Below are 25,242 nucleotides of genomic sequence, written 5' to 3'. Positions count from 1 at the left end.
GAAGCTGCTTAAACAGATAGCTGATTTGTGTCTCCAGTTTTGTGATAGCAGCATTTTGATTCTGCATGTTCGACTACACTTCCTCTCTGAATGCTTTACTGTCTTGAATGTCTCTGCATATTCCTTCAATGAAGGTTTCGATCTTAGAGAGCTTGTCATCAATTGATGGGTGATTCGGAGCAGATGTGCTATTTTGATTTTGATAATTATCTGAAGAAGTGTTATTGTGGGGGTGTTGAGACGTCCTCTGTGTGACTTGCTTTTGATCTTGCTCACTTCCCCACCCAAAGTTTGGGTGGTTTCTCCATCCAGGGTTGTAAGTCTTGGAGTATGGATCATAGTTTTTCCTTGGTGAATTCCCAATGTAGTTGGCTTGCTCCTGACTCCCCTCTGCTTCTTCATTCACTCCTTCTTGGATTGTTGATGAAGATGAGATTGCTGCTACTTGGTTCCTCTCCATCTTCTTGGTGAGGTCAGCCAACTGCTGGGTAATGAGCTTGTTTTGGGCCAACAGAGCATCTACATTGTTTAGCTCCATCACTCCTCTTGTGTTCCCTCTTTCGGAAGCATAGAAGTAGTCATTTTCTGCTACTGTTTCAATAACATCTATGGCTTCCTCAATGGTCTTCTTCTTGTTCAAGGATCCTCCAGATGAATGGTCTACGGCCTTCTTTGACTCATAAGAGAGCCCTTCATAGAAAATGTGTAGCTGGACCCATTCGTTGAACATGTCAGGTGGACACCTCCTTGTTAAGTCCTTGAACCTCTCCCATGCTTCATACAGAGTCTCACCATCTTGTTGCCTGAAAGTTTGAACCTCAGCTCTCAGCCTATTGATTCGTTAAGGAGGGTAGAATCTTGCTGAGAATTTGTTCACCACATCCTCCCAAGTTGTCAAGCTTTCCCTTGGGAAGGATTCCAGCCACTTGGTTGCCTTGTCCCTGAGTGAGAAGGGAAATAAGAGCAGTCTATAGGCGTCAGGATGAACACCATTAGATTTCACTGTGTCACATACTCTCAGGAAGGTGGTCAAATGTTGATTGGGGTCTTCTTGAACACCTCCTCCAAATGAACAGTTGTTCTGAACAAGGGTGATGAGCTGTGGTTTAAGTTCAAAGTTGTTGGCATGGATTGTTGGCTTTTGGATGCTACTTCCACAATTGCCTGGGTTTGGATTGATGTAAGAGCCCAAAACTCTTCTATCCTCCCCAGCATGATTTGCTCCACCTCCTCTGCCATGGTTGTGAGTCTCTTCTTCATGATGATTTTCCATGTTTTCTTCCATGTTAGGTTCAAAGTATTCGTCAAAGTTTTCCTCCTCTTCTTCAGCACCAACTACACGTTTTTCTTTTGCCTCCCTCCTTAGTCTAAGGAAGGTTCTTTCAGGTTCAGAATCAAAGGAAGTTGAAGCCCCGCTTCTTCTCCCTATCATACAACCAACAAGTACAAGCAAAGAAAATAGGTGCAGACAGTATTTGTGTCAGAATTGCTGTTAGTTGTGGGTGATGCAATATATCAAACAGTTAGTGGGTTAGCAAACAGAATTGAAAATAACAAAGAAAAATAAACGAGTAGAGGGGGAAGGGAAGAAGTTTAACTAAAACAAAAAGTAAATCACTCAAACAGAAAAATAAAATTCACAAAATAAAAATGCTCAATCTAGTGATCTTCCAATTTAATCATTGTTGATGCACAATCAATCCCCGGCAACTGATGAGTATTTTTTGTGGAAAAATGAATTTCTCCAAAACACCCAAAACTAACCGGCAAGTGCACCGGGTTGCATCAAGTAATAATAACTCACGGGAGTGAGGTCAATCCCACAGGGATTGAAGGATTGAGCAATTTTAGATTAGTGGTTGATTTAGTCAAGTGAATCAAGTTTTGGTTGAGTGAATTGTGATTTGCAGAATTTAATTTGTAGAGAAAGTAAAGGGAGTGGGTGAATTGCATGAAAGTAAAGAGAACTGAAATTTAAAGTGCTGAATCTTAAAGAACAAGAAATTAAATGGCAGAAATTTAGAACGCAAGAAATGTAAATTGCAGAATTTTAAATTGCAAGAAATGTAAATGGCTTGAATTGTAAAGGGAATTGGGAATTGGATTTGCAGAAATTAAACAAGGAAAAGTAAAATTCAACAAGCAGAGGAGTAGAAGATAACTTGGATTGAACCGGATCTAAAAACAGAATTGTAAATGAGCATGAAAAGCATTAAACAGAGGATGTAAAATTGGAATTTAGATCTCAGGACCCAAGAGACTAGATAACCAAGTCTAGATCTCAATGCCTTCCTAGATCCAACAAGAGTAATTGCAAAGGAAATGTAAGTTGCAAAGAAAGTAGATGAAGAAGCAATTAACCAAAACTGAAATTCAATTAAGCAGTGAATTAAACAAGATCCCAAGGTGAGATTGAAACAGAAGTTCTTCAATTCTCCACCCAAGATCCGAAGCAAGAAAATTAAAGAGTGCTGGGCAAGAACAAGGAAGAAGAGAGATCAATTCTCCTCCCCAATTCTCTTGAATTAAAACAACAATGCTAGAATGTAAAAGTGAGCTCTCTACAAAACTCCCTAATCAAACCCGAAAAGAAAGCTCTATCCAAACTAAAAGGGAAGCTCTCGAAAAACTTAAATCCTATGCTATTTATACACTTTCTTCAAATGGTCTTCAAGCCTTCAATTGGGCCTTTGCTCTTGATGGAATTGGGTTGATAGAGGCCTTGGTTGATTGCTCTTGGAGTTTGGAGAAGAACCGAATTGAACCGGGTTTGGAATCATGAAAGCTTGAGTAAAAGTTTGAGTAAAAGTTTGAGGCAAACTTTTACTCCAACTTTTCACATCAGCCACCCTCTTTTGCTGATACCAACGTTGGGGCAAAAGTTTGGGGTCAAACTTTTACTCCAACGTTGGCCTCCCCTTGCACACTCATGGCGCCAACGTTAGCCAAAAAGTTAGAGGCTAACGTTGGCGGAAACTTTTGCTCTCCAGGGTGTGTTGTTCATGCGCCAACGTTTGCCAAAAAGTTTGAGGCTAACATTGGCGCAAACTTTTGCTCTCCAGGGTGTTGATTTGTGATGCCAAAAGTTTGCCAAAAAGTTTGAGGCAAACTTTTGCTCCAGCTTTTTGCCTAAAAGTTTGCACAAAAGTTTGAGGCAAACTTTTGGTCCAGCTTTTTGCACAAAAGTTTGCACAAAAGTTTGAGGCAAACTTTTGCTCCAGCTTTTTGCTCCCTGGTTCATTTTCACTTATTCCAAAAGTTTGAGCTAAAGTTTGAGGCAAACTTTTGCTCAAACTTTTTGTCCTCTCTTCCTCCTAGCCATTCCTTCTTGCTTCAACCTTTCTCCAAGCTTTCTTCACCTATCATTAATCAACCAAACACATCAAAGCTATGCTCAAAATCATGAGATAGTCATTCTTTCATAATATGTGACAATTATAGCATAAAACCTCATGAAATAGCATGAATTCATACATGGTTGATTAAATCAAAGGAAGCATAAAAATCTACCCAATTGGCTTGCTTATGGCTCAAGAAAGTGCATAATTCAATTGAAAACAAAAGAAAAAGGCTAGTGAAACTAGGCTAAGATGACTTGTCATCAGCAACGGCGCCATAAACTTGATGCGGGGAAAACTTGTCTCTCAACAAATCTCCCTTCGGCAAGTGTACCGAATTTGTCATCAAGTAAAAACTCACAATAGAGTGAGGTCGAATCCCACAGGGATTGATTGATCAAGCAACTTTAATTAGAAGAATGTTCTAGTTGAGCGAATCCAGAATTTGGGTTGAGAGTTGCAGAAAATAAAATGGCGGGAATGTAAATAACAGAAAAGTAAATGCTAGAATTAAAGGACTGGAAGTAAATGACTGAAAATAAATTGCAGAATTGTAAATGGGAATGGAGGATTTGCTCATAAAAGTAAATGGCAGAAATTAAAGAGAATGGGTAAGATCAGAGATGGGGAGTTCATTAGGCTTAGGAGATATTGCGATTCTCCGGATCAAGTTCATTTTCATCTCTTCCTCAATCAATGCACTCATTGATCTCCTTGGCAATCTTAAGTGATTGAATTACAATTTCTTGCAATTCAATCTCTCAAATCTTGATCAATAGACAATTCCTTGGTCAATTGCTCATGAGAAGAGATGAAGTATGGTCACTGATTATACCACATGCATTTCCCAATCAAGTATTGAGAGGGTTATAGTCACATACCCATCCAAACCCAATTTGGTCCAGCATGAGAAAGCATTTCTAGCTTGATCTCTTCATTCCTCTTTCAAGGTTCAAAAGAGATCCAAGTTTGAATAGCTTCTCTTCCAAGATAACTACTCAATTGGATGAAGATCGAAAGCTTTCAAGTAAAATCAAGAGGGAAGATAGAAGAAGAATGATGAAAATTAGTATTGATCCATCAAATTACAACAGAGCTCCCTAACCCATGAAAGGGGTTTAGTTGTTCATAGCTCTTGAAAATGAAAACAAAGATGGAGAATACATCATAAAACTAGAAATTGCAAAGAAAGTAAAATACAGAGAGTAGTTCTCTTTTTCCCAGCCTCCAGAACCTCTTTTCAATTCAAAGCTACTCCTATATATACTACTCTTCTCAGCTTCTAGTGTGCTTCTTCAAGTCTTGGGCCTTTGGATCTTGAGTTTGAAGCAGTTCCTTTCTTTATTTGGGCTTGGCTTTACTTGCAGAGAGAAAGTGCGAAGTGGGCGGAGACTTTAGTTCACGACGTTAGGGGTGTTAATATTTAGTGAGAATATAAGTTCGAGAATGTTAGTGACACTTAACATTGTCACTAACGTTCCAATGCACCCCTTTGCCTCACGTTAAAACCCACGTTAACTAGGTTAACGTGGCTTTTAACGTTGCCTTGTTAACCTTCGAGAACGTTAGTGACACTCAACATTGTCACTAACGTTCCAGTGTGCCCGTTCTTGCTTCACGTTAAAGCCCACGTTAACTAGGTTATGGCTTCTCACATGGCCCTTGCCATCCTTCGAGAATGTTAGTGACATTCAACATTGTCACTAACGTTCCAATGTGCCCCTAGGTCTCACGTTAGAGTCCACGTTAACTAGGTTAATGTGGCTTCTAACGTGGCCATCTTTAGCCATCCCAACGTTAGTGACAATGTTGAGTGTCATTAACGTTGGCTCATCCTTCATTCCTCATCGTTAGCTTCCACGTTAACCAAGTTAACGTGGAAGTTAACGTGACTCTTGGGGGTTGTGTGGTTGCTTCAACGTTAGTGGCAATGTTGAGTGTCACTAACGTTGTCGACAACTCTTCATCCCTTACGTTAGTTCCCACGTTAACCAAGTTAACGTGGGAGTTAACGTGGTACTTTGCACCATAGGCCAACGTTAGTGACAATGTTGAGTGTCACTAACGTTGGCTTCTCTTCCCCCCTTAATGTTAGAGGCCACGTTAACTAGGTTAACGTGGCTTCTAACGTGGCCACTTATGAGTAATTGCCAACGTTAGTGACAATGTTAAGTGTCACTAACGTTGGCTCAACTTCTCTTCTCCACGTTAGAGTTCAGGTTAACTTAGTTAACGTGACTCTCTAACGTGGGCATTGATGGCTTTTTTTGAGAGTGTTATTGGCAATCACTTTTCTCATTAACCTTGCAAGTTACCTCCCCTTTTCTTACTTCCTTTTGGTCCTGAAATCAAGCAATAAAGTGCATCAAAGCTCTAGTCCAAGTCATGAGTAATGCAACATAATATTTGTCACTAAACTTATGCAAAATCCTCATGAAATTATGTAAAATGCACAATGTATGCTTTAATCAAGGCATAAGTGAATATCTACCCAAAACTAGCTTATTTCCTAAAGAAATGCATGAAACTAACCTAAAAACAGTAAAGAAAAGGTCAGTGAAACTGGCCAAGATGCCCTGGCATCAGGCAGCCACATCTTCAGCTACCCCTTCTACTTCCCGTGCTGCACCAGCCTCATCCACTACACCTCCACCTGCTCCTGAGCCCATTTATCATTTGGTGCATCGACTCTTCGCCCGTCTGGATCGTATGGAGCGTCGCAACAAGCGGTGCTATGAGCACCTTATGTTGATGATCCGATCCCGCAGCGACATCCCCTCCGAGCGTGACACCCCTTCTGATACATCTGAGGCAGAGGCGAGCGATCATGAAGAGGAGACAGATGCCCAGGCTAAGCAGGCAGGACCAAAGTAGGCTGCGCCACATCATAAGGAGCACCACCAGCTACAGGCTGCAGATCTGGAGATCCATCTATAATCAACGCCTCCACTATAGCAGACTGATCTTCCTACACTTATCCATCCTGCAGACCCTCAGACCACCACAGAGACACCAGCAGCCCATCCTTCCGGTGCTTCACACCCAGCTTGTGTGAGCATCGAGGACGATGCTATATTTTAAGTGTGGGGAGGTCACCATCCCTGGCGTATCTTTTTGGTGAACCACTACAGACTCTTCTATCTTATTTTGTTTATTTTTCTATATTTTTATTTTTATTTTTATTTTTTTCAGTACTTGCACATTGTTCTTTTGCTATATTTTTACTTTATTTCCGCATTTTGCACTTTAGTTTATATCTTAGACATTTAGTTTAGTTGCAATTCAAAACTTATTAGTTATAAAATACGTGGATTAATTAGTATAGTTTACCCTTTTAGCATATAATAGTTTGGTTTAATTGAAAATAAAAGGAGTAAACTAGAAACTTTAGTAAATTAAAACAATCCATGCACACCTTGTATATATAGCATTACATGTTAGTTAGTTAATAACATTTCTTCAAGGAGGAACACTAAAATTTTAAGGGCCACCATAAGATTTACATTGAGTTGAATGGGAACTCTTGATTTCCACTTGCATGACATGTATAACTGATATATGATTTTTGAGCTGGAGAACACATAGCCTGTGAGTTTTGAGCTTAACTGTATGGTTACATTCAAACCATAAATTTCATTCCTGTGTGTTTTGCCCTTCTTTTTCATTCTAATGTTCATTACTTTGTTTTAATTTATATGTCCAATATAGAATATAGATACATACCAAGAGATGATTGAGGCCATCATTTGAATTTTTCCTCACTTATCCCAATTTAGCCTATCTTTTACATCACCCTTGTTATCCCCCTTGAGCTTTTAATCCCCTCTTGTTCTATAACCACATTACTAGCCTTAAGCAGAAAAACAAAATAAAAATCTCAAGTTGAATCATTGGTTAGCTTAAGATAGATATTGTGTACAATTTAAGTGTGGGAAATTTTATGGGAACATAGGATGATAGAAACAAAGTAGGGATTTAAAATGAATAAGTTATTTCAGAAATTTAGGAAGCATGCTCATGTGAAATCAAAATAACTAAATTACCATATGCATTAAAAAAATAAAAAAAATAAAAAAAATAAAAAAATAAAAAAATAAAAAAATATTTTATTTTCAAGTATTTAAATAAGGGGATACAAAAATTCTGCAATCGCAAAATAAAAAAAGAATCAATGCACATAGGGACATAATTTCAAAATTAAATTTAATGCATGAGTTTGTAATACAAAGTGGGAAAATTTGGGTAAATAGGTAAAGGAACTTTAAATTATATAAAGTATGTATGTTAGGTGAGATTTTAGACTAATCAAGGATTCACTTTGTTAGCTCACTTAGCCTTATACATATACCCTTACCTTTACCTTGGCCCCATTACAACCTTGAAAAAGACCTCATGATATTTGTATGTCTGTATTCCATAGTTGTTGATTGGTTAGATGAAGAACAAAGTTTTAGAAAGAAAGGATAGAAAAAGAATAGAGTGATTAACCCAGTAAACACTGAGTGAGTAGAGAGTAAACACAACATCCAGTGAGGGTTCAATAGCTCATCACCATATATCTCTGCTTAATTGTTAATTGCCTTGCAAGTTTGTGAAATACATTTACCCATCTCAATTGTAAAAGTGCTTTAAAATTATCTAGGGTTTGGCTATGCATATATGATTCCTTGAGGATATGAATTAATTTAATTACATGTAAGCTTTATATACAAGTGAATAATAACTAGAATTGCATGACTCATTTAGGTAGTTTGCATTGCATGAAATTCCACCACCTTACCTTATTCTTTCTCTTGGATTTAGCATGAGGACATGCTATTGTTTAAGTGTGGGGAGGTTGATAAACCAATATTTTATGATGTATTTTGTGCTCAATTTAAGTAATTTATTCAATCCTTCACTCACTTATTCATGTAAATTGCATGTTTTACTTTCCCTTCCTTATTATGTGATATGTGTGAAAAACATGTTTCCTATGCTTTAAAAATATTAATTTTAATTACCCTTTATTACCATTCGATGTCGTGATTTGTGTGTCAAGTATTTTCAGGCTTTATAAGGCAGGAATGACTTAGAGGACAGGAAGGAAACATACAAAAATGGAAGGAAAGCACGAAAATGGAGTCTTGAAGAAAAAGGCAGCGACGCGAACGCATGGACGACGCAGCCGCGTGCCTAGCACGAAAAGGCAGCGACACGGACGCGTGACTGACGCGGACGCGTGCCTTGAGCAGAACGCAAATGACGCGTACGTGTGACCGAAGCGAACGCGTGACATGGAAAACTCTCAGATGACGCGACCGCGTGACCCACGCGGACGAGTGACAGACGCCACGTGCAGAAACTGCAGAAAATGCCCCCAGCAATTTTTGAAACCCTTTTGGCCCAGATCCAAGTCCAGAAAACACAGATTAGAGGGTATAAAGTGGGGGAATGCATCCATTCATAAAGAGGTCTTCCATTATTCACTTTTCATAGTTTAGATGTAGTTTTTAGAGAGAGAGGTTCTCTCCTCTCTCTTAGGTTTTAGGATTAGGATTCCTCTTAAAGGATTTAGGATTTCAACTTCTTCTTAGGTTCAATATTCCTTTTATATCTTTATTTATTCTAATGCTTTTATTCGTATCTGACTTATGTTACCAATTTGGCTTATGAACTCTTTATGTTTAGATTGATTTTCTTTTATTAATGCAACTGAGGTATTTCAGATTTACGATTTTTATTTAGCTTTTTATATTCTTGGCTTTAATTGATTAATTGGAGACTCTTGAGTTAAAAAACTCATCGTGATTGATAATTGTTAATTTTGCTAATTGAATTGAATTCCACTAACTCTAGTCCTTTCTTAGGAATTGACTAGGACTTGATCTAACTAATTAGTCCATTTAACTTTCCTTTGCTTTAGTAAAGGTTAACTAAGTGGGATTAAATTCAATTCTCATCACCATCGATAAGGATAACTAGGATAGGACTTCCAAATTTTCGAACCTTGACAAGAGTTTTATTAGTTATTAATTTATCAATTCCTGCAATATATTTTTCTTGTTCAAACCTTTTGAAACCCAAAAACACTGTTTTTCATAACCAATAATAAATCATACCTCCCTGCAATTCCTTGAGAAGACGACCCGAGGTTTGAATACTTTGGTTTATAAATTTTATTGGGTTTGTTACTTGTGACAACCAAAACGTTTGTACGAAAGGATTTTCTGTTGGTTTAGAAGCTATACTTATAACGCGATTATATTTTTGTGAATTTCTTTATTGATAGGAAATTTAATTCGTCAAAATGGCGCCGTTGCCGGGGAATTGCAAATGTATGCCTTATTATTGGTTATTGTAAATATTTTCTTTTACTTGTTTATTTGTTTTCGTTTTTTCCCTTTTTCCATTTGCTACTATGAATTCTCACCCCTCTCGCTTTGAGTTTGGTTCTAAATTTGTTGAAAGGAGTGGAAGCTATAACAGAAATATGCATCAAGGTCTAAGCAATCAAAGATGGATGGAGCCACGAGGACTTGATCAACCCTTTAGGCAACAACACCCTCCACAGTATCACAGACGACGACCATTATACAATGCATGCCAAGGCAATAGATACGGTGGAACCCCTTGTATTTACCAACAAGCCCCACCCTGTGCTTATAGATCATCCTCTCAACATAGCTTTGAACCACCACACTCACAAGTTCCTTTTCACCATTCACCACTATATGACCCTTATCCACCACAATTCCAATCTAATTACTCCCAAGAACCACCACCGCAACATTCACCATCCCCATATCCTTATCAAGAAGAACTACCTTTGTATTATGAGCCCTCTCCCCCAACCAATGAACCCTCCTATCCACCCCAATCTCCAATGGATGACAAACTTCGTGTACTTCTTCAAGGGCAAGTGAAGATGCAAAGAGACGTACTGGAACTCACTACTGCCTTAACCGAGATAGTAAATATAATAGCTTCCCAACATCTGAGCACTCAAAGTACTCCCATGGCTACATGTGGAGAATCAAAAAAAGAGCATAGCATGAAGGAGATACTAGAAACTTCGGTGGACAATGAGGAGCATGGCTTTGTATTGGAACAAGTGGAGGAAGCCATAATAGTTGTAGAGGAAGAAGTGGTTAAAGATTTAGGAGATGCTGAATCTCCATGGGAATCGAGAACTGTAAAGGATTCCGCTGAGAAGTTTGAAATTGATGCCAAGGAGGATAGTGCACAACCTCCAGTGCAGATACCTTGTGAAAAATTGGACGGAACAGACCAAGCAGTTGATTCCATGGGCAGTAATGATCGTGAATCAAGCTCTCCTAGTCATGAACTCACATCCGCAACTGAACTCCTTGAGCCTGAAGAACCTTATCCAAGTGAATACGAAGATGATGTCGAGGTAGATTTCTCTCAACCTCCAACGTATGACTTGAGTGACGAGGAAGACATAGAAGACTTTGATCAGGACGCAGTTGCAGTTGAAGAATTTTGCAAAGAAGTGGAGAAATTCACAGAAGAATACAAGGGAGTAGAGCTCACAGAACCACCGGAAACACCTATCCCAAGGTCATTACCACCTAATACAAGCTTCAAGTGGGTATAGTCCTTAACCTTTATCTTTTCTTTTCCACTCGAATATGGTTTGCTTGAAACAAATGGCCAGCTTAGAGCTCTCTGCGGCTTTAAGAGTAAGAGGGAAACAGCTCGTACTCAGAACTAGTGTGCAAGATTCAATAAGGTTCCACGCTTCAATTCGAAGTGCAAGGATTGGTATCAAGTTCAATTGAATGGGTCTCGGAAGGCGTTTAGTCATCTTGGTGAGAATACAATTTCTAAACCGCCCGGATGGAAGAATATAGAACAACACAAAGGCAGATTTAAAAGCAAAGTTTGGGATCCTGGAATCTATTCTGACATTTGTCATCCTGGGAGCCTGAGAATCTGTTTGAAGCTGCTCAAAAGCTTTACATACCTAGTTTGGGACCCCGGAGGCTGTTGGCATTCCAAACATTGGTGGAGATTTTTGGATGAATTTGAGCACAAGCCACCATAACAGGAAGCTCATCAAATGTCCAACTTAAGGACTTTAACTGAAAGTGCTAGGTGGGAGACAACCCACCATGGTATGATCGTTTCTCTTTGTCAATTTTATTTCGTGTTGTTTATTTTTATTTTATTTTATTTTCACTAAACCTGGAAGTATTCATAGCATCTACATTAGCCCTGCATATTGCATACTGCAGATTTAAAAAAAAAAAGATCACCCTACGCGAGCGCGCAGGCCACGCGTGGGCGTGAGAAGGAAATCGGCGTAAAGATCCAACGCCCAGAAAGCTGGGCTGGAATCGTGCGGTTGGTGTGCATTTAGCACAAAACGGCCTACGCTTTCGCGTCCCTGATGCGAACGCGTCACTTGCAAAACACTCATCCCACGCGAAAGCGTAAGCGACGCGTCCGCGTCGCGTGGATATTATGGCCCCTAAATGGAGACAGAGAGTTGTGCTGAAACGACGCTGGAGGTGTGCGTCTAGCATAAATTTCAGTGACGTGGTCACGTGCCTCACGCGTCCGCATCACCCATATTTTACCCAACCCACGCGATTGCGTCAATCACGCGACCGCGTCAAACCCATTTCACCTTAGTCACGCGATCGCGTGCTCCACTCGTTCGCGTGGATTCAAATATACTACCCCTTCACGCGAAACCCTACCCGTCGTGCCCCCATACCCCCCTTCTTCTTCTCTTCTCTGCAAACCCCTCCCTCCTCTGCCACCCAACCACCACCACTCCGACTGCCGCACCGCCAAGCCACCACCGCACCCCACCACCGAACCCACCCTATCTCCTTCTCTTCTTTCTCTTTTTCCTCCACCACTCTCTTCCACCCCTCTCACCCACCGCCGCCCTCTTCCGCCACTGCTCCCCCCACCACGGCCAACCTCAGACCGCCACCTCCCACCACCACAGCCCCCACAACCCTCGCCCCCTCCTTCCTTCCTCTCCCACCTCCTCCAACCCAAACCCCAACCTCCACCCCGCCCCTGCTCCACCACCGCGCCGCCGTGCTCCCTCCCAACGCCGCCGCGTCATCACCACCACCTCTCTGCCCTCATCTCTGTTCCATACATTTGTACTTCTACATAACAGGTTCCGCCATACTACGATTCCTCTTTTCAATTCCTTTGTTAGTTTTTCAATTTTTGTTCAGAATAGGATAGTTAGAGATGCATGTTTGTAGTGGATTTTAGGTGGTTAGGTAGCTAGGATGTGGTTAGTGGATTTAGGTCTGATAATTACGCCGTTCTTGCTACTTGTTGTATCTATTTCGCAATTCTGATTTTTCTGTGATGATCATATTGTTCATATATTGTTCTTCCATGTTTCGTGCTGCTGTTACACTGCTCTTTCATGTTCATGTTATTTGTGTCTATTTGCAGCTTTATTTAAATTTATATGAACTGGTTTTTCCTGCTGTTTATTACTCGGGAACATCCAATTTTAGCCGGAATACTGCCCAATTTTCTGCAAATTGTTTTCATGTATTGAGTTTGGAAACTTACTATTTTGCCTTACTTGGCTACAACCAAACCAATTCATGACTGCCCGGGCTAGCATTCTTATTTCTTTTGATCCCTTAGTTAATAACTTGCACTATTGATGATTTCATGTTAGTTTTGCAACTTTTCTATCCTTCTGAATTATCATCAATACACTGAAATTTTTGCTCGAATATGAGTTGATTATTCTTTAAATTTGTGAATTTATTGTTACCTAGGAAACATTTATCATGCCACTCACTTTAACTTTCTTTTACTAAATCACGGCTTTCACTTTCTACCTTCTTTTTCACTTATTACCCACTTTTAACTTTTTAACTTCTCTTTTTGCTTTTTAACTAACTACTTTAACTTTCTAACTCAAGGCATGATTATTGTTTTTCCTAATTAACATGTATTTTGCTTATAATATATTTTGGATTGTGATTTTTTATCTCAGATTTTTAACTCAAACACAGTCCATAATGCACATATATTTAACTCATTTCATAATTCTACTGCTCTTTTGCCACTATGTGCTTATATTGCTATTATCCTATTTGCCTACTTATTTTCCTGCTTTTGTTCTTCAATTATATCCTGGAATTTCTACTTTTCAGGATGTCTGACCCTCAGTGCAAAGGAAAAGGCAAAGCAACCACTGGCAAAAGGAAAAGAGGATAATCCTCTATGACCATCCTGGACATTTTGCATGATGACTCCTGGCGGAAAAAGCACTTTACCCCGCAGGAGAAGGCTGACCAGCTCCTCACTGCCACAGATCCAGTTAAATTTACAAATAGATACTGTGAGCTTAAGTATCCAGTGTTTGCCACTTCCAGGAACTTGTACCTGGAAAGAACTCTAAAAATTCTGAAAGAACTACAGCAGTACACCTCCGAATAGATAAAACAGAGAGGCTGGTTCTTCTTAGAAAGAAACTTGATAGAGGTCAATGCTTCCTGCGTCAGAGAGTTTTACTGCAACTATTTCAAGACTTCCCTAGATGCAGTGCACCTCAGAGGGAAACAGATTTTGGTCACTGAGGAAGCTATTGAGGACATCCTCCACCTTCAGCCTAAATCAGATCAGCTTGACGGTTACCAAAAGGCTGAAGAGGATATGCACTTTATGAGATTTGACTGAGATGCTGTCAAGCAGCGAATAGCCCTTGATCCTACTGTCCCTTGAGTCATGGGAAAGAATACAACAATGCCTAAGGGAATCAAGCTGATTTACCTGAATGATGAGGCTCGGCTCTGGCACCAGATTCTGAGCAACTATGTGATGCCGAGCACTCATGAGACAGAGCTGCCTGCTGCTACGATCACCCTCATCTGGTGCGTGATGGAGGGTAAGGACCTGTATCTTCCACGTTTCATCCGGTATTATATGGCCAGGGTCCATGTCAGAAGCACTCTCCCTTTCCGTTATCTGGTCACCCAACTAGGCCATCGAGCTGACGTGCCTTAGGAGCTGGCTGATGCGAAGCCGACTGCTACAGACTGCAAGAAGATCATTCCTCATAGCAGGAAGTTTTAGGCTTTAGGCTACAGACCCCCATTCCTCACCGCTGCTGGTGAGGCAGCCACATCTTCAGCTGCCCCTTCTGCTTCCCCTACTGCACCAGCCTCATCCACTGCACCTCCACCTGCTCCTGAGCCCATTTATCATTTGGTGCATCGACTCTTTGCCCATCTAGATCGTATGGAGTGTCACAACAAGCGGCGCTATGAGCACCTTAAGTTGATGATCCGATCCCGCAGTGACATCCCCTCTGAGCCTGACACCCCTTCTAATACATCTGAGGCGGAGGCGAGTGATCATGAGGAGGAGACAGATGCCCAGGCTGAGTAGGCAGGACCAGAGCAGGCTACGCCACATCATGAGGAGCACCACCAGCTACAGGCCGCAGATCTGGAGATCCCTCTACATTCAGTGCCTTCACTGCAGCAGACCGATCCTCCTTCACTTATCTAGCCTGCAGACCCTCAGACCACCACAGAGACACCAGCAGCCCATCCTTCCGGTGATGACACTTCTTTACACCTAGCTTGAGTGAGCATCGAGGATGATGCTATATTTTAAGTATAGGGAGGTTGCCATCCCTGGCGTATCTTTTTGGTGAACCACTACAGACTCTTCTATCTTATCTTGTTTATTTTTCTGTATTTTTATTTTTTTCAGTACTTGCACATTGTTCTTTTGCTGTATTTTTACTTTATTTCTGCATTTTGCACTTTAGTTTATATCTTAGACATTTAGTTTAGTTGCAATTCTAAACTTATTAGCTATAGAATACGTGGATTAATTAGTATAGTTTACCCTTTTGGTATAAAATAGTTTGGTTTAATTGAAAATAAAAGGAGTAAACTAGAAACTTCAGTAAATTAAAATAATCCACACACCTTGTATATATAGCATTACATGTTAGTTAGTTAACAACATTTCTTCAAGGAGGAACACTAAAATTTTAAAGGCCACCCTAAGATTTACATTGAGTTGAATGGGAACTCTTGATTTCCACTTGCATGACATGTATAACTGATATATGATTTTTGAGCTGGAGAACACATAGCCTGTGAGTTTTGAGCTTAACTGTATGGTTACATTCAAACCATAAATTTCATTCCTGTGTGTTTTTCCCTTCTTTTTCATTATGATGTTCTTTACTTTGTTTTAATCTATATGTCCAATATAGAATATAGATACATACCAAGAGATGATTGAGGCCATCATTTGAATTTTTCCTCACTTATCCCAATTTAGCCTACCTTTTACATCACCCTTGTTAGCCCCATTGAGCTTTTTAATCCCCTCTTGTTCTATAACCACATTACTAGCCTTAAGTAGAAAAATAAAATAAAAATCCCAAGTTGAATCATTGGTTAGCTTAAGATAGATATTGTGTACAATTTAAGTGTGGGGAATTTTATGGGAACATAGGATGATAGAAACAAAGTAGGGATTTAAAATGAATAAGTTATTTCAAAAATTTGAGAAGCATGCTCATGTGAAATCAAAATAACTAAATTACCATGTGCATTAAAAAAATAAAAATAAAAAAAAATAAAAATAAAAAAAAAATTTATTTTCAAGTATTTAAGTAAGGGGATACAAAAATTCCCCAACTGCAAAAGAAAAAAAAGAATCAATGCACATAGGGACAAAATTTCAAAATTAAATTTAATGCATGAGCTTGTAATACAAAGTGGGAAAATTTGGGTAAATAGGTAAAGGAACTTTGAATTATATAAAGTATGTATGTTAGGAGAGATCTTAGACTAATCAAGGATTCACTTTGTTAGCTCACTTAGCCTTATAGATATACCCTTACCTTTACCTTGGCCCCATTACAACCTTGAAAAAGACCTCATGATATTTGTATGTCTGTATTCCATACTTGTTGATTGGTTAGATGAAGAACAAAGTTTTAGAAAGAAAGGATAGAAAAAGAATAGAGTGATTAACCCAATAAACACTGAGTGAGTAGAGAGTAAACACAACATCCAGTGAGGGTCCAATAGCTCATCACCATATATCTCTGCTTAATTGTTAATTGCCTTGCAAGTTTGTGAAAAACTTTTACCCATCTCAATTGTAAAAGTGCTTTAAAATTATCTAGGGTTTGGCTATGCATATATGATTCCTTGAGGATATGAATTAATTTAATTACATGTAAGCTTTATATACAAGTGAATAATAACTAGAATTGTATGACTCATTTAGGTAGTTTGCATTGCATGAAATTCCACCACCTTACCTTATTCTTTCTCTTGGATTTAGCCTGAGAGGTATTTTATGATGTATTTTGTGCTCAATTTAAATGATTTATTCAAACCTTCACTCACTTATTCATGTAAATTGCATGTTTTACTTTCCCTTCCTTATTATGTGATCTGTGTGAAAAACATGTTTCCTATTCTTTAAAAATATTATATTTAATTACCCTTTATTACCATTCTATGCCGTGATTTGTGTGTCAAGTATTTTTAGGCTTTACAAGGCAGAAATGGCTTAGAGGACAGAAAGGAAACATACAAAAATGGAAGGAAAGCACGAAAATGGAGTCTTGAAGAAAAAGGCAGCGACGCGAACGCATGGACGACGCAGCCGCGTGCCTAGCGCGAAAAGGTAGCGATGCGAACGCGTGATTGACGCGAATGCGTGCCTTGAGCAGAACGCAAATGACGCGTACGCGTGACCGAAGCAAACTTGTGACAAGGAAAACTCCCAGATGACGTGACCGCGTGACCCACGCGGACGCGTGACAGACGCCACGTGCAGAAACTGCAGAAAATGCTCCCAGCAATTTCTGAAACCCTTTTGGCCCAGATCCAAGTTCAGAAAACAAAGATTAGAGGGTATAAAGTGGGGTAATGCATCCATTCATAAAGAGGTCTTCCATTATTCACTTTTCATAGTTTAGATGTAGTTTTTAGAGAGAGAGGTTCTCTCCTCTCTCTTAGGTTTTAGGATTAGGATTCCTCTTAAAGGATTTAGGATTTCAACTTCCTCTCAGGTTCAATATTCTTTTTATATCTTTATCTATTCTAATACTTTTATTCGTATCTGACTTATGTTACCAATTTGGCTTATGAACTCTTTATGTTTAGATTGATTTTCTTTTATTAATGCAACTGAGGTATTTCAGATTTATGATTTTTATTTAGCTTTTTATATTCTTGGCTTTAATTGATTAATTGGAGACTCTTGAGTTATCAAACTCCTCGTGATTGATAATTGTTAATTTTGCTAATTGAATTGAATTCCACTAACTCTAGTCCTTTCTTAGGAGTTGACTAGGACTTGAGGATCTAACTAATTAGTCCATTTGACTTTTCTTTGCTTTAGTAAAGGTTAACTAGTTGGGATTAAAATTCAATTCTCATCACCATCGATAAGGATAACTAGGATAGGACTTCCAAATTTTCGTACCTTGCCAAGAGTTTTATTAGTTATTAATTTAACAATTCCTGCAATTTATTTTCCTTGTTCAAACCTTTTGAAACCCAAAAACACTATTTTTCATAACCAATAATAAATCATACCTCCCTGTAATTCCTTGAGAAGACGACCCAAGGTTTGAATACTTCGGCTTATAAATTTTATTGGGTTTAATTTGTTACTTGTGACAACCAAAACGTTTGTACGAAAGGATTTTCTGTTGGTTTAGAAGCTGTACTTACAATGCGATTATATTTTTGTGAATTTCTTTACTGATAGGAAATTCAGTTTGTCAGTGTCTTGATTGATCTATCAGCCATCACCAAAGACGTCCTGGTAGGTTTGATTTCTTCTATGGCAAGCTATCTCATCATTGAGAGGGGCATTAAGTTGATACTAGTACCTAGATCGTAGAGGGCTTTTTCTAATGTCATCTTGCCTATGGTGCATGAAACCACAAGGCTCCCTGGATCTTTGAGCTTTGGTGGGATACCCCTTTGAATCACAGCACTACATTCTTCAGTGAGCATAATGGTTTCCTTCTCATGCCAGCTTCTCTTTTTGTTAATGAGCTCTTTCAAGAATTTTACATATAGAGGCATCTGCTCTAATACTTCAGCCAGGGGGATATTGATCTCCAATTTCTTGAAGACTTCAAGGAATTTGGGAAAGTGCTGGTCCTTGGTCTCCTTGTTGAACCTTTGAGGATATGGCAAGGGAGGTGTGTGAGCCTTCACTAGCTGCTTCTGTCCTTAAGAGGGTTCCTCCATTACTTGCTTCCCTTTCCTTAATTCTTGTGACTGCTCATCTTCCTTTTTAGGCTTCTCTTGATCCTCCTTGTTAAGTGCAGCTTCTTCCCTGTTGCTGGCTTCATCATGCTTGCTGATGGCCTTGTCATTATCCTTCGGCTTCTTATTGGCTTCAGTGTTATTCACCAAGGTTTTTCCACTCCTCAGTTGGATGGCTTTGCATTATTCTTTAGGATTTGGAATGGTATCACTTGGGAGTGAGCTTGTTGGCTTTTCAATCACTGCTTGCTTAGACAGTTGTCCAATTTGCCTCTCTAAGTTTCTCATTGAAGCCTCATGATTCTTGCTTGTTAGTTCCTGATGTTTCATCATCTTCTCCATTAGTATCTCTAGGTTTGAGATTCTTTGGGTGTCTTGTGGTATTTGTGGCTGGTTGTAGGGTGTAGATGGTGAGTGATAGGTATTTTGGTTAGTGGCTGGGGTATTTGGTGGATAGTAGCTGGAATTTGGGTAGTTGTTTTGGGGTTTTCTATATGGATTGGGGTTAGTGTTTTGCTGGTTGTTGTTGTTTGTGTTTCTTGAGTTGTTGTGGTTTGAATTTCTTTGCCATGGTTGCAGGTTTTGAGTGTGGTTGTCTCCCCATCTTAGATTTGGATGGTTCTTCCAGGATGGATTGTAGGTGTCACCATAAACTTCATTTTGGCCTGAGCCTTGGTTGTGCACATATTGAATTTATTCCTGCTACTGATCTTCTTGGTTTTCTTCATTTTGCCCCCATGTGGGTTGATGAGCCGATTCACACCCCCATTCAAAAGTGGTGAATCAGTCTTTTGGCAAGAGCACCAAAATTATCGTCAAGTAATAAGCCACAGTAGAGTGGGATCGTATCCACAGAGATTGGCAAATTCAAGCAGTTTTAATCGATTGATGAATTAGTCAAGCGGAACAAGTAGATTGTGAATTACAGAATTATAAATGACAAAAATGTAAATAGCTAGAATATAAAAGAAAGCAATAAAGTGCAGGAATAGAAATGGCAGAATGTAAAGTGCGTAATCATAAATGACCTGAACATAAATGGGAGTGGGGAATTGCTGAATGTAAAATTAAACTATAGAGAAAGGGATAGATAAGAATGGGGAAATTCATTGAGATAAGGAGATGTAGTCTCTTTGGATCAAGTTTAGCTTACATCCTCTTCAATTATGCAACTCATTGACCTCTTGGCAATCATGATTGATTGAGCCCCAATCCCTTGGTGACTCAATCTCTCAGATCTTGATCAATAGCCAATTCCTTAGTCTAATTGCTCATGAAGAGAGATATGCTTGGTCCCTGATTATACCACACACCATCATAGGTCCAAGTAGAGGGAGGATTATATGTCACATATCCAAACACCAAAACCTAGATTCTACTCAAGTGTGAGAAGGGATTTCAAGCTTGGTTTCATGTTTCCTTTCCCAAGGATCCCATGAAACACATTTTGCATTCAATCTCTTTCCCAAGATAATTGAACACTAAGCATTAAGAACGAAATTCCTTCTAGCAAATCAAAGAGAAGATGAAGAGAAGAAGGATTTCACTATCATCAATCCATCAAGTACAACAGAGCTCCCTCTCTCAGTGAGAGGAAATTTAGCTACTCATAGCTCAAAGAAAAGTACTCAAAAGTGAAGTGTAAAAGTGGATCTAAAAACTAATCTCCCTAACTGCTTAACCCCCTTCTTCAGTACTCCTTGGGGTATTTATACTGCTTTTAGAAAAAATAAAAGAATTACAAAAGTAAAAAAGGAAAATTACATTTTGGAAGGAAAAGAAACTCAATAAGTGTGACTTCCCAACTAGCGTGTGGTTGGCGCTCCACGGGCGTGTCACGTGCTCCCTCAATTCTTGCTTGGCGTGCCACGCCCAGCCCCACAAGTGGCACAGTTGTCTTCATAACAACCTTGGAGTGCCACGCCTTCGAGCTCAAGTGGCATGCCCTAGCATTTTTCCACTTCTCTTGCTTCTGGAAACTTGAACTAGCGTGGCACGCCCAGGGTATGGTGTGTGGTGCACGAAATTGTGATCTCAATGGCGCCAACAACTTGGTACGCACAATTGTAATCTCACTTCTTTTTCACAACTTCACACAACTAACCAGTAAGTGCACTGGGTCATCCAAGTAATAATAAACCTTACGTGAGTAAGGGTCGATCCCATGGAGATTGTCGGCTTGAAGCAAGCTATGGTCATCTTGTAAATCTCAGTCAGGTAGATTCAAATGGTTATGAGATTTTGATAATTAAAATATAAATAGAACATAAAATAAGATAGGGATACTTATGTAATTCATTGGTGAGAATTTTAGATAAGCGTATGGAGATGCTTTGTTCCTTCTGAACCTCTACTTTCCTACTGCCTTCATCCAATCATTCATACTCCTTTCCATGGCAAGCTGTATGTTGAGTATCACCGTTGTCAATGGCTACTTCCCGTCCTCTCAGTGAAAATGGTCCAAATGCGCTGTCACCGCATGGCTAATCATCTGTCGATTCTCGATCATGTTGGAATAGGATCAAGTGATCCTTTTGTGTCTGTCACTACGCCCAACACTCGCGAGTTTGAAGCTCGTCACAGTCATCCCTTCCCAGATCCTACTCGGAATACCACAGACAAGGTTTAGACTTTCCGGATCTCAGGAATGGCCACCAATAATTCTAGCTTATACCACAAAGACTCCGATCTTTTGGAATGGAGGCTAAAAGATATACGCTCGATCTAAGGTAGAACGGAAGTGGTTGTTAGGCACGCGTTCATAAGTTGAGAATAGTGATGAGTGTCACAGATCATCATATTCATCACGGTTGAAGTGCAAGCGAATATCTTAGAATAGGAATAAGCTTGAATTGAATAAGAAAACAATAGTACTTTGCATTAATTCATGAGGAACAACAGAGCTCCACACCTTAATCTATGGTGTGTAGAAACTCTACTGTTGAAAATACATAAGTGATGAAGGTCCAGGCATGTCCGATTGGCCAGCCCCCTAAACGTGATCTCTGAACATAAAATTATTCAAAGACTAACCAGGGATATAAAATAAATCACTAAAAGTAGTTTTTATACTAAACTAGTAGCTAGGGTTACATAAGATAAGTAAATGATGTAGAAATCCACTTCCGGGCCCACTTGGTGTGTGCTTGGGCTGAGCATTGAGCTTTCATGTGTAGAGACTCTTTTTGGAGTTAAACGCCAGGTTGTAGCCTGTTTCTGGTGTTTAACTCTAGTTTCCAACCTGTTTCTGGCATTTAACTCCAGAATAGGGCAGGATGTTGGCGTTTGAACGCCAGTTTGCGTTGTCAAAACTCGGGCAAAGTATGGACTATTATATATTGCAGGAAAGCCCCAGATGTCTACTTTCCAACGAAATTGAGAGCGCACTAATTGGGTTTCTGTAGCTCCAGAAAATTCATTTCGAGTGTAGGGAGGTCAGAATCCAACTGCATCTGCAGTCCTTCTTCAGCCTCTAAATCAGATTTTTGCTCAGGCCCCTCAATTTCAGCCAGAAAATACCTGAAATCATAGAAAAACACACAAACTCATAGTAAAGTCCAGAAATGTGATTTTTGTTTAAAAACTAATAAAAATATACTAAAAACTAACTAAATCATACTAAAAACTACTTAAAAATAATGCCAAAAAGTGTATAAATTATCCGCTCATCAGCGTGCCACGCCCTTACTGCATGCTTGGCCAAGCTTCTCTGGAAAGTTGAACTAGCGTGGCACGCCCAGGGTCTGGTGTGCCACGCCCCTTTGTGAATAAGTGATTCCTCTGTTTGGCGTGCCATGCCACGAACTCAAGTGGCACGCCCCAATGCTTCTTTGCTCTCTGAATGACACTGGCGTGCCACGCCTGGGATTCAAGTGGCACGCCTAAGTAAGGAATGGTGAATGGCGTGCCACGCCTTCGATACCAAGTGGAACACCCCAAGTATTTGGCCTCCTTCACCCTCTCTGGAAACTTATACCAGCGTGCCATGCCTAGAGGCTAGCGTGCCACGCCCATGATCTTGCCATGGTTCCAGTAGCTGGCGTGCCATGCCTCAGTCTTCAAGTGGCATGCCATAGTGAGATTCTTGGGTTGGCGTGCCATGCCTTCGACATCAAGTGGCATGCCTAGCCCTTGCTTTGGTCTCTTTGTGCATTGGCGTGCCACGCCTGGTCGCTCAAGTGGCACGCCTAAGTGAGATTGAGAGGTTGGCGTGCCACGCCTTCGACCTCAAGTGGCACACCCAGCCCTTGCTTTGGTCTCTTTGTGCATTGGCGTGCCACGCCTGGTCGCTTAAGTGGCACGCCTAAGTGAGATTGAGAGGTTGGCGTGCCACGCCTTCGACCTCAAGTGGCATGCCCAGTCTTCAATTGCCTTCAACCCCTTCTCTGGATTATTGTACCAGCGTGCCACGCCATGCTGCTCAAGTGGCATGCCCATACATTTGTGAACTCTTCAAGCTTGGCGTGCCACGCCTAGATCATCAAGTGGCACGCCCAAGTGACTTTTCGGAGCTGACGTGCCACGCCTTCGATACCAAGTGGCACGCCATAGTGAAGGCTGTTCCTGGAGTGGTGAATTGGCATGCCACGCCCTTTGGCTCAAGTGGCACGCCCATAGTAGCTGATGGGTTAGGCGTGCCACGCCCAACCTGGCGTGCCACGCCCCTTCAGTGTCCTCCATAGTTGCTCTCTGGTACTTTGTACTAGTGTGCCACGCCCAGTCCCTGGCGTGCCACGCCCACATGCATGTTTGAAATTCCCCTCTGGAATTTAGTAGTGGCGTGCCACGCCAGTACATTTTTGTGGTGTTTGCTCCCAAGTGGCACGCCAGTTTTACACGCCCAGCTTCTTGTTGCTTTCTTCCCATTTTTGATGCCTTTTTCACCTGAAATTCAGCACAACTCATCTCAAAGTAGTGTACCATAATATTCATCAAATAATGCATGAATTGCACTGATCAAAGGAGATTTATGCTCTTTTATGGTCCTCTTTATGCAAGAAAGAAGGGTAGATGATGCAAGTCATCACAACACCAAACTTAAGCTTTGCTTGTCCCAAGCAAATCGATGTAAGTAAGCCTTTATAATTTGAGGCCTTGGCCTTGAATGATTGCAACATAACTAAGGGTAGGACTAAGTGTTCAACACATGTATGAATATTTTAATGTCATGAAAAACTCTTAGATCCTTGAGGGTTCTTTCAAGTCTAGGCCTTAGGGGTCCTTTCTATTGATTGTCACCTTGATGTTGGTTGGTAGTTCCCCAATAGCCTTGAAGTTAGCTATGTCTGCAAACCAAGGGGCTACTCGAATCATCATCAATTGCTCATCAGGGAAGCTTTCATTTAATGCTACTTGATACATTTCTTCTTCTTGTGGGATCCTTGAGAGATGGTCAGCTACCTTGTTCTCTACTCCACTCCTATCTTTAATCTCAATGTCAAATTCTTGGAGTAGCAAGTATTTGAGTGCTGCATGATCAGTGAACACAATTACTTTCGAGCCAATAAGATATGATCTAAACTTATCAAAAGCAAAGACTATGGCTAAAAGTTCTTTCTCTGTAGTGGTATAGTTTCTTTGATTCTCATTAAGGACCTTGCTAGCATGGTAAATGACATGTACTAGCTAGTCTTTCCTCTGTCCTAGAACAGTACCAACAGCAAAATCAGATGCATCACACATTAGTTCAAAGGGAAGATCCCAGCTAGGTGGTGCTATAATAGGTGCAGAGGAGAGTTTCTTCTTAAGCTCATCAAAGGCTACCATGCAATCTCTATCAAAAACAAAGGGAGTATTTGAGACAAGTAGGTTGCTAAGGGGTTTTGCAATCTTTGAAAAGTCTTTGATAAACCTCCTATAGAACCCAGCGTGTCCCAAAAAGCTTCTGATTGCCTTGACATTGCAAGGTGGAGTTAATTTCTCAATTACTTCCACTTTTGCCTTGTCCACTTCTATGCCATTTTTTAAAATCTTGTGACCAAGAACCACCCCTTCAGTTACCATAAAATGGCACTTCTCCCAGTTTAAAACTAGGTTGGTTTCGTGGCACCTTTTTAGCACAAGAGCAAGATGGCATAGGCAATCAGAATATGAGTTTCCAAACACAGAAAAGTCGTCCATGAATACTTCTATGAACTTCTCAATCATGTTTGAAAAAATGGAGAGCATGCACCTTTGGAATGTTGCAGGTGCATTGCACAATCCAAAGGGCATTCTCCTATAAGCAAAGACACCATATGGACAAGTAAATGAAGTTTTTTCCTGATCCTTGGGGTCTACAACAATTTGGTTGTAGCCCGAATACCCATCCAGGAAGCAATAATACTCATGTCCTGCCAATCTTTCAAGCATTTGGTCCATGAAAGGTAAGGGAAAATGATTTTTTCGGGTGGCTTCATTGAGTTTCCGGTAGTCAATGCACATACGCCATCCGGTTACTGTCCTTGTGGGTATCAATTCATTCTTCTCATTTGCCACTATAGTGATCCCTCTCTTCTTAGGGACTACTTGCACCGGGCTTACCCAAGAGATGTCTGAGATGGGGTAGATCACCCCTGCTTGCCACAATTTCAACACTTCTTTCTGAACCACTTCATTCATAGTTGGGTTCAACCTCCTTTGTTATTGCATTGAAG

General features: G+C 40.3%; 1 non-coding gene across 1 annotated transcript; it reads left to right on the top strand.

Annotated features, from left to right (window-relative positions):
• The first annotated feature begins 728 nt into the window (after positions 1-728).
• Positions 729-832, top strand: LOC148544827 (small nucleolar RNA R71). The gene has a single exon (XR_015900366.1). It is a non-coding gene; the product is annotated as a small nucleolar RNA R71 (small nucleolar RNA).
• The last annotated feature ends 24,410 nt before the right edge of the window (positions 833-25,242 follow it).

Source organism: Arachis ipaensis, chromosome B9 (assembly GCF_059453495.1).
Source record: "Arachis ipaensis isolate K30076 ecotype BB chromosome B9, ASM5945349v1, whole genome shotgun sequence".
Classification (NCBI taxonomy): Eukaryota; Viridiplantae; Streptophyta; class Magnoliopsida; order Fabales; family Fabaceae; genus Arachis; species Arachis ipaensis.
The sequence above is the reverse complement of the archived record's forward strand: the minus strand, read 5'-3'. Positions and strand labels throughout refer to the sequence as shown.